This window comes from Leptonychotes weddellii, chromosome 9 (genome assembly GCF_054177405.1).
Source record: "Leptonychotes weddellii isolate Sample4059 chromosome 9, ASM5417740v2, whole genome shotgun sequence".
NCBI lineage: Eukaryota > Metazoa > Chordata > Mammalia > Carnivora > Phocidae > Leptonychotes > Leptonychotes weddellii.
The window spans coordinates 80,800,796-80,822,311 of NC_138377.1; the positions used below are offsets into that span (position 1 = coordinate 80,800,796).

The window sequence follows — 21,516 nt, forward strand, 5'->3', positions numbered from 1 at the left end:
AGCATATTCCATTCCATACAACCATCTCAACAATTGAACACACAACTATTCATGTGTAGTTGGTGCTTTAGGGAAATGGTTCTCAACCTAGATTTATATAATAAATGCCTGGGAGGCTTTGCAAAAACACCATTATACCCAGGCCTAATACCCTGAGATTCCTATGTAATGGGACTGGCATGAGGCCTCAGCATGGGTAGTTTGAAAAGCTCTCCAGGTGATATTCATGGAGTTGAGAGCTATCAGGATTGAAAGCCACTACTTTAAGGAACAAAAGATGAAAACAATGTGTTCCCTTTCTTCCAGGAATTCCCAAGGTGACAGATTTATGTAAATAACTTTCAAGCTCCCATGCTGGGTGCTATACAAGGGCCAAGAAAAATTCAAGTGTGATCATGACTATGCTATCTAAACCCAGAGGATTAATTTGGGTAAACACTATTGTTTATTCCCCCTAAGCAAAGCTTACTCATCTTTCCAGGCCTATCTCAAATCACCCCTCTTCCATAAAGTCTTTTTAACAAGACCCCAAATATAGTTGGTATTCCTCTTCTCTGAACTCCTACACTATCCACAGGCTGTAAGCAAACAAAATTTAGCACCAAATTATATACAGTGTCTATTGTTAAGCTATATTAATCACAAAATGAAATCTTTCACTTATTCAGTGCATGCTATGTGCCAGCCACTCTGCTTCATGCTTTCTGTCCTTTGCCACCAGTATTCCTAGGAGCTCTACCATGCTCCATCTGTACCCATTATACAGATTAAGAAACTGAAACTCATAGATGTCCAGTACTTTGCCTGAAACCAGACAGTTAATAAAGACATATGAATCCAGGTCTGTATGCCTCCAAAGTTCTTTTCAATGCCTAGCATTTTGTATTAACTTATATATAAACACTATTTATTATAACATGTACTGCTGATATTATTTTACAAGCTATAAGCTTCTTTGATGTTCATTCTCTTACCTCTATTTGACAAGCAAGGAATGAAGTCTGAAAAAATTAGGGAAAAGGCTCAAGACCCTATAGCATGGTCAAAACCAGGTGTTCTGATTCCAAGTGCAGGGCTATTTCTACTGCTCTCTTGTGCCGAGTGCCAAGCTCTATTCCTTGTCAACCTAAATTCCCTTGAGGTTCTAGACTGTTTTACACTGTTCCTATATTCCCCACAAATACCAGATGTGCAGTCTATTGCTTTATTAATTGATTTTCCAAGAAGTAGCAAGCATGTCTTCATGAGGCATTCTGTCCCTAAGGACCTGAAGAACAAAACACAGTTCTTTTGGGGCTGGAAAGAACTGCTGAGGAGGCGTGCAGTCACGCCATGACTAAGTCACTATTCTTAAAAAAAAAAAACCTTCCAGTCACTATTTTTGTTTTTTTGTTTTGTTTTTAAAGATTTTATTTATTTATTTGACAGAGAGACACAGCGAGAGAGGGAACACAAGCAGGGGGAGTCGGGGAGGGAGAAGCAGGCTTCCCGCCGAGCAGGGAGCCCGATGTGGGGCTCGATCCCAGGACCCTGGGACCATGACCTGAGCTGAAGGCAGACGCTTAACAACTGAGCCACCCAGGCGCCCCCAGTCACCATTTTTGAAGGTATGATTTTTCGACTATTTACATCAACTAATAGAATCAAGGAGTAATGTGAATTAAGTGACCTACCCAGGATCATGGCGTGGACCATGGAAGAGAGAAAGAACTTCCATCTACCTCCCCACAAAGTCTCTGATTTGAATCCCATTCACCTACCTAGGACATAGCAGTGTTTTTAAAATTTATTTAGTCCTATCCCATCTCATTTTCCAAAGGATTCAAAGTGGCTTGCAATATGAATAGACACAATAAATAATGGTAAAATATAAACAAATAAAGACAACAAAGGCTGGGGAAAATGTAAATATAAAAAAGTCAGTTCTAGGGAAAAATACTTTATTAGAGAGAAAACATTTGCCTTAAAGCCCAAAAGACTGCAGTGCATTTAAAATAGATATTCTGTGTGGGGTTCAGTTGATGAGGTATTTTCAAGGGCTTAGTAACTCCTGTGGGGTTTCACTCCATGCCGGATATTGACCAAGAAGAATGATTAAAGCAGTGAAACTATAGAATTTATCCCCAGGATGTGGTCAACACACAATAATCATGCATCTGTGGTTAAATGGGAGATGTGTTTTCCAAATCTAATGTTGCCAAAAAGACCACGTCAGTGCTTTGTGCAGAACAGAATTTTTATTTTAAAAATAAGTCTGAATCATGACCATTCATTCATTTAGCAAATATTGTGACAAATTATCTGCCAGGAACTGTGCAATGCACTTGGAAATTCAAAGGCAAATATAAGGTGGAACATTTCCTATAGGACTTCTCTGTAGAGAGGAACAGACAGGCTTAAAATATATAATCAGCACAACTGTAATAAATGTGATTCTATAGGTATGTATAGTGGGTACAGAAACAGAGATGGGGTCAACCATTTCACTGAGGTTGGCTGGTGTATCTTTTAACCAACACTCATCCAGTCAGAAGAATACCAGGGTTCTGGTGCCATCCTTAATCAAGTGAACGTGGGGGGATTATAGAATACATGACTTAACTTTGTATCTTGCTAAACATCTCCATATTTCTGACTTGAATGTGTGGAAAAATAAGGTAGGGAAAAGGCAGCAGTGCCAGCTTAAAAATGGTAGCCAACAGGAACAGAACGGAAAAATGTGAAGAAATGCTATAGCAAATCTTTTATAATAAACAGGTTAGTGAGACTAATTTTTTGGCATGGCATAGGCATTTTGTTCTTGGCAATCTTTCATATGGGGGTAAAGGCACCTTCAGAGTAAAAAAAAAAAAAAAATCAACTTACTAGCAGATTATGCATCCATTCAAAACACCTATGATCACATTTAAAATAGAAATCTAACATCTTGAGAGAGATGAAAAATGGGAGGTTTTCCTGCCAGTGATCACCAAAAACTAGAAGCCAGTAGCCAAAGAGACCAAGTATTTTAACCCTTTATGGCTTTAGTGCTGACTCCAAAATTTGGAGCAACCTCTTCTGGCTGACCTAACTGAAGAATACTATAATGGCCATAAAAAATTTAGTATGAGTGAAGAATTTACAAAGCTAAATGGGGAAAAGCACCTGCATATAGAATTTACTGTGATTAATTCCAGTATGTGTGTCTGGAGAACCCCCAGCACAGGGCTCCATAGCAAATCAACACATGCCTGGTATTAGCTCAAGGCAGGTATTGACTTTCTACTATAGAAACAAAAGTAGATAAAGAAAGTTTTAAAGAAAATAACCTCCCCTTTTCTTCCTTATATTTACTCACAGGTTGGAAGTTGGGGGAAAAAAAAAACTTCAAAAGAAAAAGCTAAGGAATGCCAAAAACAGGATATGCCAAGGAATGAGATAAAACGGAGAGCCTTAATGAGAAGTGTGCACACTTGGGACCCAAAGGTAAGCCACCAGAAACTAGAAAGACTGAACCCATGGTCTTAAGTGTATGTGAGAGATGGGATTGGGTTAAGAACACAGGCCTTGAACGATTCCTAGCTCTTCCAGGGACTCCATGCCTCTGGGTCTGTTACCTAACCTCTCTGGGGTCTAGTTAGTCCTCTCACTTGAAAACAAGGATAATTATAGTACCTGTCTCACTGGGTTGTTGTGAGAATTGGATGAGATAAGGCATGTGAGACTTAGCACAATACCCAGTACTTAATAAAGGCTAAAAAAATGCTAGCTGCTACATTCTAATCATTCTCTCATGTAATCCTCACAACCCTTCAAGGAATGACCAATGATCCTCATTTTCCCAGTGGGGACATGGGCATGGAGACAGTAAGCGTCTTTGCTAAATGGTCCCACAATGACTTCCTAAGTCATAGCCACGTCCTGACTTCTTCCTCCCCTCCTTTTCCCAGGAAGCCAGACTGCACATAGTGTAGATGGTCTTTCATGCCTTTCCTAAACCATGCTGTCCCATGGCTTTCTCCCCAGCAACTCTCCCTTCCTAGTTCCCCCAGGAGCCTCATGTCTCTCCTTTTACTATGGGAACATTTTCCGTGTTGTTGCTGGCTTTTGTTCCTCAACTATCTTATGCCAAGGACACACAGGACTACTCCACACTAAGCAGTGGTATTAGGAAAACCCTGTGACTATTTGGACATCCGTTTGCAAGTCTCTGGAAACTTCTCCAAACATCACCTTTCCCTTAGTTTCTATTTTTCCATATTTCATCAGCCTCAGGGTACTCCCTCCCAGATATGGACAAGGTGCTTGGGAAGATGAAAATATTTTATAGGTCAGGGATGATTCCAACTTCTACTACCATTCTGCAGCCACTTCAGGACTATAGGCAGTCAATGGAAGATGTCATGTGATAGAGGAGAAAGGAGGACAGAGGGAAGAACCTCTGTTTTTAACATTCAAGGTGCTGTCATGAGGACAGACTTATTCAGTCTTTTCTCCAAGGGCAGAAGCAAGCAAGGTAGTTTTGATTACTGATAAAATTTCATTGCTGGTAATTGGTCTGTTCAAATTTTATATTTCTTCCTGATTCAGGTTTGGGAGGTTATATGTTTCTAGGAATTTATCCATTTCTTCTAGGTTATCTAATTTGTTGGCATATCATTTTTCATACTATTCTCTTATAATCCTTTCTATTTCTATGGTGTCAGTTATTTCTCCTTTTTCATTTCTGATTTTGTTTAAGTCCTCTCTCTCTCCCTTGCTCTCTTTCTCTATTTTTTCTTTTTTTGATGAGTCTGGCTAGAGGTTTATCAATTCTGATCTTTTCAAAGAACCAGCTCCTGGTTTCATTGATCTATTCTATTGTTTTGTTGTTGTTGTTTTAGTGTTTATTTCATTTATTTCTGCTCTAGTGTTTATTATTTCCTTCCTTCTTCTGGTCTTGGGGGTTTTTTGCTCTTCTTTTTCTAGCTACCTTGGGTGTAAGGTTAGGTTGTTTATTTGAGATTTTTCTTGCTTCTTGAGGTAGGCCTATATTGCTATAAATTTCCCTGTTAGAATAGCTTTTGCTAGGGGTGCCTGGGTGGTTCAGTCGGTTAAGTGTCTGCCTTTAGCTCAGGTCATGATCCCAGTGTCCTGGGATGAGCCCTGCATGGGGCTCCCTGCTCAGCAGGGGAGTCTGCTTCTCCCTCTCCCTCTCTCCTTCTCCCTCCCTCCCTGCTTGTGCTCTCTCTCTCACTTTGTCTCTTAAATAAAATCTTAAAAAAAAAAAAAAAAAAAAAAGAGAATAGCTTTTGCTCAATCCCAAAGATTTTGGGCCTTTGTTTTCATTTTCACTTACCTACATGTATTTTTTTTATTTCCTCTTTGATTTCTTGGTTGACCCATTCATAGTTTAGTAGCATGTTATTTAACCTCCATGTATTTGTGTTTTTTCAGGCTTTTTATTGTGGTTGATTTCTAGTTTCACGGCGTTGTAGTTGGAAAAGATGCACAGTATGACTTCAGTCTTTTTAAATTATTGAGACTTGTGGTCTTAATATGTGGTATGTTCTGCAGAATGTTCCATGTGCACTTGAGAAGATTGTGTATTCTGCTGTTTCAGGATGGAATGTTCCGAATATATCTGTTAGATCCCTCTGGTCCAATGTGTCATTCAAAGCCACTGTTTCCTTGTTGATTTCGTGTTGGGTGATCTGTCCTTTGATGTAAGTAGGGTGTTAAAATCCCCTATTATTATTGTATTACTTTTGATTACTTGCTTTATGTGTGTTATTAGCTGCTTTTTGTATTAGGGTGCTCCCATGTTGGGTGCATAAATATTTACAATTAATACATCTTCTTGTTGGATTATTCCCTTTAAGATTATATAGTGTCCTTGTCTCTTGTTACAGTCTTTGTTTTTAAAGTCTATTTTAGTTAGAAGTACTCCTACCCCAGCTTTCTTTTCACTCCATTTGCATGATAATTGCTTTTCCATCCCTCACTTTCAATCTGCATGTGTCTTTAGGTCTGAAATTAGTCTCTTGTAGGCAGCCTATAGGTGGATCTTGCTTTTGTTTGTTTTATCCATCCCATCACCCTATGTCTTTTGATTGGAGCATTTACATTCAAAGTAACTGTTGATATGTATGTACTTACTGCCCCTTTTGTTGTTTTATGGTGGTTTTTGTAGTTCTTCTCTGTTCCTTTTTTCTCTTGCTCTCTTCTCTCACAGTGGGCTTGCTTTCTTTAGTGATAATACTTGGAATCCTCTACTTTTTGCATATCTATTACCACTTTTATTTGTGGTTACCATTAGGTTTATATATGACATCTCATGCCTATAGCAGTCTATATTAAGTTGATGGTCACTTAAGTTTGAACCCATTCTTTACTCCTCTTTCCCCCACCCCATGTTTTAGGTATATGGTGTCACATTTTACACCCTTTTATTTTGTGAATTCTTTGACTGATTTTTATAGATAGACATAATTTTACACTTTCATGATTCCTATTTTTCATATTCCTACTATGGTCTTTCCTTTCCACTCAAAGTGTCCCCTTTAACATTTCTTATAGGGCTGGTTTAGTGGTGATGAATTTAACTTTTGTTTGTCTGGGAAACGCTTTACTCTCCTTCCACTCTCAATGATAGCCTTGCTGAATAGAGTATTCTTAGTTGTAGATTTTTTTCTTTAAGCACTTTGAATATATACCACACCATTTCCTTCTAGTCTGCAATATTTTTTGCTGAAAAAGCAGATAGCCTTATGGGATTTCCCTGTTTTCTCTTGCTGCTTTTAAAATTCTCTATCACTGCATTTTGCCATTTTAATTACTATGTCTCTTAGTGTGGTCATCTTAAGCTGGTAGTACCTCCTGGATCTGGATTTCTGTTTCCTTCTCCAGATTCAGGAAGTTTTCAGCTATTATTTCTTCAAATAAATTTTCTGCCCCCCTTTCACTCTCTTTTCCTTCTGGGATCCCTATACTGCAAATGTTATTATGCTTGATGGTATTGCTAAATTCATTTAGCCTATTCTCATTTTTAATTTTTTTCTCTCTCCTGTTCAGCTTGATTGCTTTCCATTACTCTGTCCTCCAGGTTGCTGATCCATTCTTCTGCTTCCTTTAGTCTACAATTTATTCCATCTAGTGTATTTTTAATTTCAGTTATTGACTTCATCTCTTATTAGTTCTTTTTACATTTTCTATCTCTTAGTTAAAGGTCTCACTGAGTTCCTCCACTCTTCTCAAGTCCGTTGAGTATCTTTATGACCCTACCTTACGTTTGCTATCAGGCATATTATTTATCTCCATTTTGTTTAGCACTTTTGCTGTGATCTTTGTCATTTTTTTTTTTCATTTGGCACATATTGCTCTGAATCCTCATTTTGCCTGTCTATGTCTGTTTCTATGTGTTAAGAAAGTCATCTATATCTCTTGCTCTTGAAAGTAGTATCCTTATGAAGGAGAAGTCCTGTAGTGCCCTACAAAGCAGTGTTCTCTGTTTGCCAAAATCTTATGCTTCAGGGGTGTTTCCTATGTGCCCTACTGTTGTGGCTGAGCTGTGTTTGCCTTCAGTCCATTCATTGCAATGGCTCTTTGCCTCTTGTGGGCAGGGTTTAGTCCCTGTGTTGTTATTGGGCCAGTCTGGGGCTGCCTTGGGCTTGAGTTGAGGCAACAGGTGTTTGCCAAAGATGCAGTAGCACTGAACTACAGGGTGCTTACCCTGTGTTGTCCCCTCAGGAACTTTGATGGGCAGGGTCTGCCCCTAGCCTACTACTGGGGCTGCAGTAGGACTGATGTGTGATTATCTCCCCCTCTCCCTGGGGCAGAGGTGCCTCCACTTTGGAATGGTGCTGGTCTCTGAAGGGGCTGCTTGTACACTGCCAGACTTGTACATTGGGTGGGTTCCAGCCAAAGACTATTGGAGGGGGCAGGTCCACAGGACAGCTCAGGTGTGGAATGCTTGGTGTTAGTAAGGTTTATGCAGATCTGCCGTGGGATGGGACCTAGATCAAAGGCCTAGATGGAGGGGCCATGTCCACAGGAGAACATGGGGGTGGGGCAGCAGTGTTAGCAAAGTTTGGATAGGTCTCCTGTGGGAGACCAGGAACCAAGGCCTGGCTGGAAGGGGCATGTCTGTAGGAGAATGTGGTGGCAGGGTGTGTTTTTAGCAAGTTAGGTAGTGACGGAAATGGCACCTGCCAGCTCCTTTGTTCCTGAAGAAGTCTCCCAAGGATGTCTGTCCCTCCAGTACATGCTCTGAAATTAGCAAATAAATCTCACCCACTATTTACCAGGTGTTTTTTAAACTGCTGCTTCTATGCTATATCTCTCTAGGGCTGTTCATTGTGCTGTCACTTGAAGGGCAGGGACTGTTTCCAATTGCCCTCCAGGTTCTTCCAGAGCTGAGCCTGCTGATTTTAAGTTCTAGATGTTAAGCCCCACTCGTTGTAAGAACTCGTGAAATCATGCCCCTCTGGTTTTCAAATACAAATGTTATGGGGATTCATCTTCCCTGTGCCTGGAGTTTCTGGTGTGAGTGTCTGGTCTTCTCCCCTCTCTGTGCTTGCCGAGTCCCTCCCTACTGCAGACAGTTCCATGGTTCATTTTGCTCCCAACAGTGTCTTAGCCCTTCCTGGCCTCTTCTCTGCATTTAGCTGTGGAAAGCCTGTTCTGCCATTCTTTGAGTCATTTTCTGGGTTATTTAACTGATGATGGTGTTACATAGTTGTATCCTGGGGAAGAGGTGAGCTTAGGATCCTCCTACTCCACCATCTTCCTCAGACATCCTATATGATACTATTTTAGAGAAAGGCCCCAGGCCATTTGCTAGAGGATCAGGTAGAAAGCCCATGTCAAGGGTAAATGGCAGTTAATAAGAGTATCCAATTGGAAATAGCCTTTGGGAGCTTGGATCTGATATCCTTGATTTCAGTCTAGTGGGTAGATGAACACTACCATGGTGTGTGTGAAAAGAGGTAGAGTTAGAGATACAGGTAGGAGAAAAAGGACAGCACAAGAGCCCTACAAGCAGCTTGTATAGACACACATTCTTCATTAGAGTCCTTCTCAGAATAAGTTGATAATGACTATTATACAAAATAGCAATTCAAAGAATTATTGGGTTTGCACCATAGAAGTATGATGTAAAAAGTGTCATATTCTTTTACCTTTCTATATCCAATTAGACTAGCTCTGCATCTCCAGTCTCCCCACTCCATCTCCTTGTCTCTTAGAAGAATCTCAGGTCTTACCTGGTCCCAGGAACCTTTATTTCCAAGGCCCATGTGTCACTACTGCTGACTTCTGGCTCTCCACATCTGGGCATAGCTATGCTCCCAGCTCTCTATTGGGCAAGACTAAGCTATAGAGGACAGGGGCCATTGCTCTGAAGGTCTTAGTGAACATACCCCAGGCATAGAGGTGTTACACTACTTGCCATCTCTTGGAGCTCTGCAAGGCAATGGGATTAGGATCCCTACTACTCAAAAAAATGCACTATCCCTTCATCTCCCAGGTTTAAGAAATCCCGATCTTTCCAGTGTTCACTCACTGAGGCTTCTCTCCACCCCTAGAGTCCCTCCTTCTCTCCAACAGTCTAGCTCTATCTAGCCTAGTGTTTTGCAATAAGCACTATCTCATCTGATCCTCACAGGAGCCATATGGGTAAGATTACTATTCCCGTCAGATGTGTAAGAAAAGTAAAGCTTGAAGTGATAGTTAAGGCACGTGCCTAGGGTGGAGCTAAACCCAGATCCCAGACTCTCAATCACCACACCATCTACCTTCCTCTCTAAAATTAATAAGCAAATCTCCTTTTCTCATTTTTTGTGTGAGGATGCTGTATTGAAAAATAAGATACAAGTAAATTAATCAGATTAACTTGCCCAAATGATACCAATTAAACCCTAGGGATTCCATAGGCTACCTAGCAGGGTTCTAAGAAGGAAATGATGCTCTCTCAGTACTGGGCAAAACCCATAGGTCCTGTGAAGCTGCCACATGAATTATTTATCCTGTGGGGCGGGTAGTCAAGGAGAGTTCTAGGCATCATCATTGCTCTGTGATGAAGCTGTCTGATAGTTCCTTTGGGAGAATGCCCTCTTGCTCCTGCCTCTCCAGGCTCTCCCTTTTCATTGTGGGTTTCTTTTTCCTAAAAGATAAAAACATTTCCTATCTGTGAATAACTAGTGAAACTAATATCCCCTTAAAACATCTTAGAACAGTAGGCAGCATACACTATTGTTTTTCACCAGCCATTTCTCAATTGCCTACAATTCAGCAATTACCATATTTTGTATTTTGATAGCTCTTAAATCAGGAATACATGCAATGGCATCTTTACAAAAATAATCGACAAAATTGTTTTTGTTTTCAAGTAATACATAAAGGGTGCATCTTTGAATGAAGGTATCTTAAATTCAATGAACTATGGTATGTATAAGGCGCAGTAGAAAAATTCTAGATTAGAACCTCTCCACGGGCAGGAAAGAGAAACTGTTTCTGCTTATGTATCTTAGCCACCCTCTCTCCACACTTTATACTTAGCCCAGTAGTGCTAAGTGTTTTAGCACATTTCATCTAAGATGATGAAATACCTGGAAGTAAGCAATGTATAAACCTCACACTGAGAACTCTGAGGAAGAAAAAGAGCCATAACACAAAACCTTGCCAATCAAAAAGATATTTCTAGTAATCTTTTCTATCACCAAAAATTTAACCAAACTCCCAAAACCAAATGTTTTACTTATAAAACTATTTGATCAATAATATCAGTAATTCATATAGATAAGAAACCATTTGCAATACTTAAGGATATTTTGTCTGTCATTAATGTTGTGCAGGTAGAAGCTATTCCTGTTGTTCAAGACCCAACTTACAGCTATTAGCTGGTATAAAGCAATACCAAGAAAATATTTTGACCTTCCCTATAGTATCTATAGATTACTTGGCTTAGAAATCTTGTTTTTATCTGGTTCAGACCAAGTAGGCACCTTATAAAGACAGGAATCATTTCCATATGTGACTTGGAATGAGCACCAGCCACCATTAGCAGGGGGGCAGCGAAAGTTATTAATGGCCCACATCCATTCCTATGAACCAATTAATAATCTTAATATCTCCCCAACCACCTAATTATCCCAAATTAATTTTTTCAATCATCACTTGATGAAAGTGACATCTCAAGAAAATAACAGGAGTTTTAGTCAAAACTACTTCTGAGGTTGTGCTAGAATCAGAGTAATCCCTGTCCGATCTCTGTGTATCAGCTGTATTTATATAGCACTGCACACTGAGAAGAAAAGTCATTAACCACTAAAGAAGTATCCTACTCACTGTTCATATTTACATAGAAGGAGGCAGGGAGTATAGAAAAATTTGTGACAGGAATGAAATGATTAGATTTCTCCTTAATCATTTCTTCCAAATTAAATTAACCATCATCTCCCCATGCATCCGGTCTCAATAAAATCTTTCTGTATAAGCCCAGGGCTGCAGTTTATTAAATATTTAAACTTGCCCTCCTAAACCTTACGGGAATCCAAACTGAGATAGCCAGAGATTCTGGCCAAATCATCATTATTATTTCTTGAACTCTGGACATTTACTTACACAGCTCCAAACTGATTTGCATTCTGCACCAGTTACAGGAATAGATCTGCCAGGAAGTTTTGAAACTCGAGAACAGATAGGCCCCTTTCTTGGTTAAGTCATAGCTCCACACGTACAGATTAACCCAGCCATGTCCTCCACATCTTTTGCAATGAGCATTTTGAAACACATGGGTCATTTAGTTCTGGTTTCCAGGCAGTTCAGCGAAGTGCTTAGTCTGGAGAATTGCAAAAGTTTATGATTTCTCACTGAGGAATGAAATGTGACGCAGTAAAGCAAACTTCAGACATTTAATACCAGATGTTAATGTAAAAATTGGAAAATTGTGGCCCCATATGATTTTCTGACTCCTGACCCACTAAAGCCCATCATAGTCTGGAAGCCATCATCATTTCTGGTTTCTTCCACTATTAAACTTTGTATCTAATTTTTTTAATGTGAAATAATTCTGAAGATTTAATGGATATAATTAGATCATATCAATATCGAGGCATTCTGTGTACACACTAACAGAATAATGCAAATCCTTATAAAATTCAGAATTATAGCCTTTCTGATTTGTGCTATTTTCTAGAAATTTTTAAAAATCGTTTGAGGCATTATTATTTCTCATCTGCACTCCACACCTATCTAATTTCATGAAAAGGGAAAGAAAACAAGGGAGGAAATCTTATTTCCACTGAGAGAAAAGATAACACCTGAAATATACCTTTCAAAACATGTTGACCTTTGTTTGCCCTTCTTCCCTGAATCTGTACACTTGAGAAATTGAATTACTGCTTTAGAAGGAGGCTAGACTGTTTATAAATCCCTTGTCTATGAGGAGATCCTGGTGTGGAATGAAGAGTTATAGCTAAGAAGCTCTGGATTTGGTGGCTGATCTGAGTGGATTCTATTATTTTCTGTGTGATACTGCACAAAGCACTTAATCTCTCTGTGCATCAATTTCCTCTTAAAAATAGGTTTAACATGAACATTCTGGAGGATTTCAGGGGAAGACTAGGAGGATTCTAAGCTCACCTTGTCCCATGGGTACAACTAGATAACACCCACATCGGTGTAAATAGCCCAGAAAATGACTTCAATGCTAGCAAAACAAGACTCTTCACAGATAAATGTAGAGAAGAGGACACATAGAAGAAGGTAGGAAGGACAGAGATGCAGTCAGGAAGTAAACTGACCCACAGGACTGTCTGCGGAAGGGAAGGGACCTTGTGGACACAAAGAGGGTAAAGAAAAAGACCCCAACTCCAGGCACAGGAAAGACAAATCCCTATAACACTGGGCTTTGAAAACCAGAGGGGCCAAACTTCACCAGGTCTTATAATCAGCAGGGCTTAACACCCCAAACTTTAAAATTCGCAGGCTCAGCTCTAGGAGAGCCAGGAGGGCACGAGGAAAATGAGTCCCCACCATTAAAGAGAGAACACAATGAATAGCACTGTGGAGATACAGCATAGAAGCAGCAGTTTGAAAAAGATCTGGGAAATGGGGAATGAGATTTGTCTACTAACCTCAGAGCATGTACTGGAGGGATAGGGATTCTTGGGAGACTTCTCCAGGAACAAAGGAGCTGGCAAGCACTATTTCTCTCCCCTGCCCCCTAGCCTAGACACACAGACACCCGAAGAAACCAAGACTGCACCAATACATGCTACCTAACTTGCCAGCAGCATGTCCTACCCCCACGTTATGGTGCAGACACATTGCTTCCATCCAGGCCTTGTCTCCACGTCCCCTCCCATGGCAGACCTGTCCAAAGCTTGCTAACACTGCATGCTCCACCCTGGCATTCTCCTTTAGACTTCCCCCCTCCAATATGCCCTTGCCTGGAGCCCATGCCAAAGCAGTGCCACAAGCCCGGCAATGTGCAGGCAACCCTGGCAGGGACCAGCACCACTCCAAAGTGACTCCTGCGCCAGGGAGTGGGGAAAATAACAACACACACCCATCCAACTGGGGCCCCAGGGGTGGGCTGAGGGCAGATACCTGGTTTGACTGAAGGCCCCACCCACCAATGACAGCCTCTCAGGGGACAACACAGGGAAAATGTCCAATGCTACTACATCTTTGGTAAACACCTGGTTGACTCAAGTCAAGGTGGCACCAGGGACCAAACCCTGACCACAAAAGGCAGATGACTGGACTGCAGGCCACATTAAGGTACACATAGTACATATAGGAGACACCCCCGACTCTCCAGGTTCTGGTGAACAGGAGACATTGCATTGCAGGGCACTATAGGAACTCTTCTTCATTAGGCCACTACTTTCAAGAGAAGGAGATGTAGCTGACTTTCCTAACATAAACAGACACAGTTAAACAAAATGAGGAGACAGAGGACTATGTCCCAAATGAAAGAACAGGACAAAATCAGAGCAAGAGTCCTCAGCAAAATGGAGATAATATGCCTAGTAGAGAATTTAAAGTAATGGTCATATACTCATGAGACTTGAGAAGAGTGCACAACCTCCATGAGACCCTTAACAGATAGAAAACAAAAAAGAACCAGTCAGAGATGAAGAACTCAATAAATGAAATTAAAAATACAGTATATGGAATGACCACTAGACTACAGGAAGCACAAGCCGAAGACTGGATCATGACCTGGAGGATGGAGTAATAGAAATCAATCAAGATGAGTAGACTTAGGGAACTCACAAAACCATCAAGCACAGCAACATTCACACTGTAGGGATCCTAGAATGAGAAGAGAGAAAATTTATTTGAAGACATAACAGCTGAAAATTCCTGAATCTGGGAAAGGAAATAGAAATACAGACCCAGGAGGGACAGAGAACTGTCAACAACATCAATTCAAGGAGGTCCACACCAAGATACATATTAATTAAAATGGCAAAGAATTTTAAAAATAGCAAATGAAAACTGTTACATACAAGGGAAACTTCATAAATCTTTCCATTAATTTTTCAGTGAAAACTTTGAAGGCTAGAAGGGAGTATAACGATATATTCAAAATGCTGAAAGAAAAAAACCTACAACCAAGCATACTCTATCCAGCAAGGCTATTGCTGAAAAATAAAAATCTATCAGAGAAAAAAAGAAGTGGAAGAAGAGAGAGTTTCCCACACAAATAGAAGTTAAAGGAATTCATCACCACTAACCCAGCCCTACCAGAAATGTTAAAGAGGACAGGTGAGTAGAAAGGAAAACCATAAGTAGGAGTAAGAAAAGTAGGAAACACAAAAGCAGTAAATTATATCTATAAAAATCAGCCAAGGCATTCATAAAATGGTGTAAAATGTGATACCATATACCTAAAATGTGGGGGTGAGAGGAGTAAAGAATGGATTTAAACTTAAGCAACCATCGGGGTGCCTGGGTGGCTCAGTCGTTAAGCATCTGCCTTTGGCTCAGGTCATGATCCCAGGGTCCTGGGATAGAGCCTCACATCGGGCTCTCTGCTCGGGGGGAAGTCTGCTTCTCCCTCTCCCACTCCCCCTGCTTGTGTTCCCTCTCTCGCTGTATTTCTGTCAAATAAATAAAATCTTTAAAAAAAAAAAAAAAGCAACCATCAACCTAATATCAACTGCTATAGGCATAAGATATGCAAAAAATAAAGAGAAGGGAATCCAATTATATCACTATAGAAAACCAGCCAACTGAGAAACAGAAGAACTACAAAAACCATCATAAAACAAGTAACAAAACGGCAATAAGTACATTCCTATCAATAAGTACTTTGAATGTAAAGGGACTAAGCACTCCAGTCTAAAGACATAGGGTGACGGAATGAATAAAAAAGCAAGATCCACCTATATGCTGCCTATAAGAGACTCATTTCAGACCTAAAGACACATGCAGAATGGAATCTGGGGTAGTACTTCCATTGGACAAAATAGACTTTAAACACAAAGACGGTAACAAGAGACAAGGGACACTATATAACCATAAAGGGAACAATCCAACAAAAAGATATAACAATTGTAAATATTTATGCGCCCGACATAGGAGCACCCAAACACATAAAGCTGCTAATAACATAAAGGAAGTAATTGATAGTAATACAGTAATTGTAGGGGACTTAAACATCTCACATCAATGGGTAGATCATCCAAACAAAAACCAACAAGGAAAGAGTGACTTATTTGAATGACACACTGGACAAGATAGATCTAACAGTTATATTCAGAACATTCCATCCTAAAATAGCAGAATACACATTCTTCTCAAGTGCACATGGAGCATTCTCCAAAATAGATCACATATTAGGCCACAAAATAAGTCTCAGGAAACTAAGAAATGTCAAAGTCATGCCATGAATCTTTTCTGACTGCACATTATGAAACTAGAAATCAACCACAAAAAGTCTGGAAAAAAACACAGATACGTAGAGGTTAAATAACATGTTACTAAACAATGAATCGGGTCAACCAAGAAATCAAAGAGGAAATCAAAATGGTCCGAAATCTCTGGTCCAAAAGCAGTCCTAAGAGGCAAGTATATACCTTAAGAAGCAAGAAAAATCTCAAACCACCTAAACTTAAGCCCAAGGGAGCTAGTAAAAGAAGAGCAAACAAAACCCCAAACCAGTAAAAGGCAGGAAACAGTAAAAGAGAAGAAATAAATGAAATAGATGCGGCACCTGGGTGGCTCAGTTGGTTAAGCATCTGCCTTCAGCTCAGGTCAGGATCCTGGGGTCCTGGGATGGAGCCCCACATCAAGCCCTGCGTCAGCTTCCTGTTCCGCAGGGTGTCTGCTTGTTTCTCTGCCTCTGCTCCTCCCCTGCTCATGCTCTCACTCTCTCTCTCTCTCAAGTAAATAAATAAAATCTTAAAAAAAAAATGTAATAGAAACTATAAAAACAACAAAACAATAGATCAGTGAAACCAAGAGGTGGTTCTTTGAAAAGATCAACAGAATTGATAAACCTTTGGCCAGGCTCAAAAAGAGAGAACTTAAAATCAGAAATGAAAGAGGAGAAATAACAATGGACACCACACATAAAAATATTATGAAAAATTATATGCCAACAAATCAGACAACCCAGAAGGTATGGATAAATTCCTAGAAACATATAACCTCCCAATCCTGAATCAGGAAGAAATATAAAACTTGAACAGACTGGTTTCCAGCAATCAAACAACTCCAAAAAAACAAAAGTTCAGGACCAGACAGCTCCAAAGATGAATTCTATCAAACATTTAAAGAAGCATTAATACCTGTTCTTCTCAAACTATTCCCAAAAAAAAGTAAAGGCAATCTTTCAAATTTATTCTATGAGGTCAGCATTACCTTGATACTGAAACCAGATAAAGACACTACAAAAAAAGAGAGCTACACAATACCTCTGATGAGCATAGATGCAAAAATCCTCAAAATATTAGCAACCAAATCCAACAATACATTTAAAAAACAATTGATCAAGTGGGATTTATTCCTGGGATGCAAAGGTGGTTCAGTATTCACAAATCAATGTGATACATTGCATCACAAGAGAAAGGATGAAAACCATAGGATCATTTCAATAGAGGCAGAAAAAGCAATTGACAACATCCATTCATAATAATAAAAAAAAAAACCCTCAACAAAGTAGGTTTAGAGGGAACATACTTCAACATAATAAAGGCCATCTATGAAAAATCCACAGCTAACATCATACTCAATGGTGAAAAACTGAGAGCTTTTGCCCTAAGATCAGGAACAAGACAAGGATGTCCACTATCACGTTTTTTTCAACACAGTATTGCAAGTCCTAGCCACAGCAGTCAGACAACAAAAAAGAAAAGGCATCCAAAATGGTAAAGAGGAAGTAAAACTTCCACAATTTGCAGATAGCATGCTATATATAGAAAACCCTAAAGATTCTGCAAAAAAAAAAAACTACTAGAACTGATAAATGAAGTTAGTAAAGTCATAGGATACAAAATCAATGTATAGAAATCTGTTGCGGGCGCCTGGGTGGCTCAGTTGGTTAAGCGACTGCCTTCGGCTCAGGTCATGATCCTGGAGTCCCTGGATCGAATCCCGCATCGGGCTCCCTGCTCGGCAGGGAGTCTGCTTCTCCCTCTGACCCTCCCGACCCTCCCGACCCTCCCCTCTCTCATGCTCTCTCTCTCTCAGTCTCTCTCAAATAAATAAATAAAATCTTTAAAAAAAAAAATCTGTTGCATTGGTATGTACTAAAAATAAAGCAACAGAAAGAGAAATTAACAGTCCCATTTACAATTGCACCAAACATAATAAAGTACCTAGGAATAAATTTAATAGGTGAAAGACCTGTACTCTGAAAACTATAAAATGCAGATGAAAGAAATTAAAGAAGATCCAAAGAAATGGAAAGACATTCCATGCTCATGGGTTGGAAGAACAAATATTGTTAAAATGTCCATACTACCCAAAGCAATCTACAGATTTTATGCAATCCCTATCAAAATACAACTGCATTTTTCACAGAACTAGAACAAACAATCCTTAAATTTGTATGGAACCACAAAAGACCCCAAAGAGCCAAAACAATCTTGAAAAAGAAAAACACCCAGTCACTGGGGAGGGTATGTGCTCTGGTAAGCGCTGTGAATTGTGCAAGACTGTTGAATCTCAGATCTGTACCTCTGAAACAAATAATGCAATATATGTTAAGAAAAAAAAAAAAAAAAAGAAGGTAGCAGGAGGGGAAGAAAGAAGGGGGGGGACATCGGAGGGGTAGACAAACCATGAGAGACGATGGACTCTGAAAAACAAACTGAGGGTTCTAGAGGGGAGGGGGGTGGGAGGATGGGTTAGCCTGGTGATGGGTAATGAGGAGGGCACATTCTGCATGGAGCACTGGGTGTTATGCACAAACAATGAATCATGGAACACTACATCTAAAACTAATGATGTAATGTATGGGGATTAACATAACAATAAAAAAATTAAAAAAAAGAAAAGAAAAACAAAATGGGAAGTATCACAATCCCAGATTTCAAGATATACTACAAATCTGTAGTAATAAAAACAGTATGATTCTGGAACAAATATAGACCCACAGATCAATGGAACACAATAGAGAGCCCAGAAATAAACCCATGATTACATGGTCAATTAATCAACAAAGGAGGCAAGATTATGCAAAGGGGGAACTACAGTCTCTTCAACACATGGTTTTGGGAAAACTGGACAGTCACATGCAAAAAAAAATGAAACTAGACCACTTTCTTATATCATACACAAAAATAAACTCAAAATGGATCAAGGACCTAAATGTAAGACCTGAAACCATAAAAATCCTAGAAGAGAGCACAGGAAGTAATTTTTCTGACATCAGCTGTGGTGACATTTTTCTAGATAGGTCTACTGAAACAATTTCAACAAAAGCAAAAATAAAATTAATGGGACTATATTAAAATAAAAAGCTTCTGCACAGCAAAGGAAATAATAACTAAGATCCTACTGAAAGGGAGAAGGTATCTACAAATGGCATATTGGATAAAGAGTTACTATCCAAAATTATAATATAAAAAATTTATACAACTCAACACCCAAAAAACAAATAATCCAATTTAAAAATGAGCAGAAGACATACAGAGACATTTCTCCAAAGAAGACTATTGATGTCCAGCAGACACATGAAAAGATGCTCAACATCGCTTATCATCAGGGAAATGCAAATCAAAGCTACAGTAAGATAGCACCTCACACCTCTCGGAACACTACATCAAAACTAATGATGTACTGTATGGTGACTAACATAACATAATAAAATTAAAAAAAAAAAGAATGGCTAAAATCAAAAACACAAGAAACAAGTGTTGGCAAGGATGGGGAGGAAAAGCAACCCTCTTGCACTGTTGGTGGGAATGCAAATTGGTGCAGCCACTGTGGAAAACACTATGGAATTTCCTCAAAAATTTAAAAATACAACTATCCTACAATTCAGTAATTGCACTACTGGGTATTTACCTGAAAAATATAAAAACATTAATTCAAAGGGATATATACACTCCTATGTTTATACCAGCATTATTTGAAATAGCCAAATTATAGAAGCAGCCCAAGTGTCCATTAGTACATGAATGGATAAAGAAGATGTGGTGTACACACACACACACACACACACACACAGGAATATTACCCACCTATAAAAAGAATGAAATCTTGCCATTTGCAACAGTATGGATGGAGCTAGAGAGTAGAATGCTAAGTGAAATAAGTCAGAGAAAGACAAATACCGTATAATTTCACTCATATGTGAAATATTATTCAGCCATAAAAAAGAACAAAATCTTGCCATTTTCAACAACATGGATGGAGCTAGAGGGTAAAATGTTAAGTGAAATAAGTCAGAGAAAGGACAAACACCATATGATTTCACTAATATGTGGAATTTCTGAAACAATCCAACAAAGAAAAAAAAAGACAAACCATAAAACAGACTCCTAATTACAGAAACAAACTGATGGTTACCAGAGGGGAGGTGGGTGGGGGGATGGGTGAAATAGGTGAAGGGGACTAAGAGTACACTTATCAGGATGAGCACTGAGTAATGTATAGAATTGCTGAGTCACTCTATTGTACACCTGAAACTAATATAACACTGAATGTTAACTATACCGCAATTAAAATAATAAGGAAAACAAAACAAAACAAAACATCCCAAAGAACCATAAACATCCTGACCACCTCACCTCATTTTTTGTAAGGCTCAAAATATCCAGTTTGTGTAAATATACAGACTGGTACATAAAGTGAAACATTTCAGATGGTGCATAAACTGAAAAGTTCCACATAACTATGAAGGAAAGTACTCAAGCTCTGTTGTTTTACTTCGAATCCTAAGGAAGCAGAGGCCCAAAGAATCCCCTCTAGGCCCAGGGACAAGGTAGAGAGGACCTTAAAATGGCCCTCTTCTTACTGGGCATGAGTATTTTACCTTGTTTCTCTATACCTTTGATATTTAAAGTGGCAGAGAGGAAAAGTGAGTGTGGGTATAAGATCTTAGTGAATCCTTAGCAAGAAACTGAGTGTGTTCAACTGACCCAGGCAAAACACAACTATAGTGTTTACCACCTCTGTGGTAAACTGACAGAGACCTGGAGACATTAGGACTCCCGGGGCTGTTCTAGAGAAACACGAACCAGCACAAGACCCAAGCCTTGCACTCAAGAGAGCATCCAGCCTAGTCTCTCTTCTCTCTTTCCAATTAAAAACATTTGCAAATACACTGTGGGCAGGACTGGCAAGAACAGCTCACATAGTGGGTGAATGAGAAAAGGTCTTTGTGACCATACTGCCCAATTTGTCCATTGATGGATTGGGACACTAAGGCCTGGGGAAGTCAGGTGGAGTCAGGGAGGCCCCGCCTCACATAAATCAGTGGTATTACTGTGAGGAGAAGCCAGAATTCCTGGCCCCCTTTCAGATAAAATTTTCTTGGTCTCACACCAACTATGAAGGAGGTTTTAGTATTCACTTCTCAATCTCAAATACAATCTATTTTTTTTCTTTAAGGAATTAAATTTATTTTTCAAAAAGTCGTATCACCTTAAGAGGGATATAACTAGACACCATCCTGTTCTCCTTTCCTCCCTCCTTCCCTTCACACCTTTCTTGCTCTCTTGCTTTATGGCTCTTGTTTTCTTCAACCCTCTCTCTTCTTTCCTTCGTAGGTATGTATACCTGTAGGCAAAGGAGAGACACAAAGATAGCAGATCTAAGTCAAGGAAGTATGATTTGCAATGGCCTCTAAGACCTCGAAACTTGGGACTGAGACTTTAAAACACAAGGTTACCAACTTCAGTCCTGAATCTACAAAGTTGTTTTTTTTTTTCAAATAATCTGATAATATTTATGTAAAATTAAAATTTTATTATTCCCCAGTGCACCACCATCATCCCCTACCCCTCAGGCTCTTTATCTTCAGGTTCGAAGTAATCTCTGGCACTTGGAATTGAATGATCTCGTAATGGGTGTGGCAGCTTATTTGGACTTCAT

The 21,516-nt window shown here is 39.5% G+C and overlaps 2 long non-coding RNA genes across 2 annotated transcripts; one reads left to right on the forward strand and one right to left on the reverse strand.

The window, feature by feature from the left end:
- Nucleotides 1-1,441: 1,441 nt before the first annotated feature.
- Nucleotides 1,442-15,108, forward strand: LOC145723505 (uncharacterized). The gene is made up of 3 exons (XR_014148621.1): nt 1,442-1,607; nt 3,340-3,465; nt 14,515-15,108. It is a non-coding gene; the product is annotated as an uncharacterized LOC145723505 (long non-coding RNA).
- LOC145723506 (uncharacterized) lies at nt 9,735-21,346 on the reverse strand. Its single transcript, XR_014148622.1, has 3 exons — nt 21,067-21,346; nt 11,581-11,797; nt 9,735-10,120 (listed from the first exon to the last, which is right to left on the reverse strand). It is a non-coding gene; the product is annotated as an uncharacterized LOC145723506 (long non-coding RNA).
- Between the last annotated feature and the right edge of the window lie 170 nt (nt 21,347-21,516).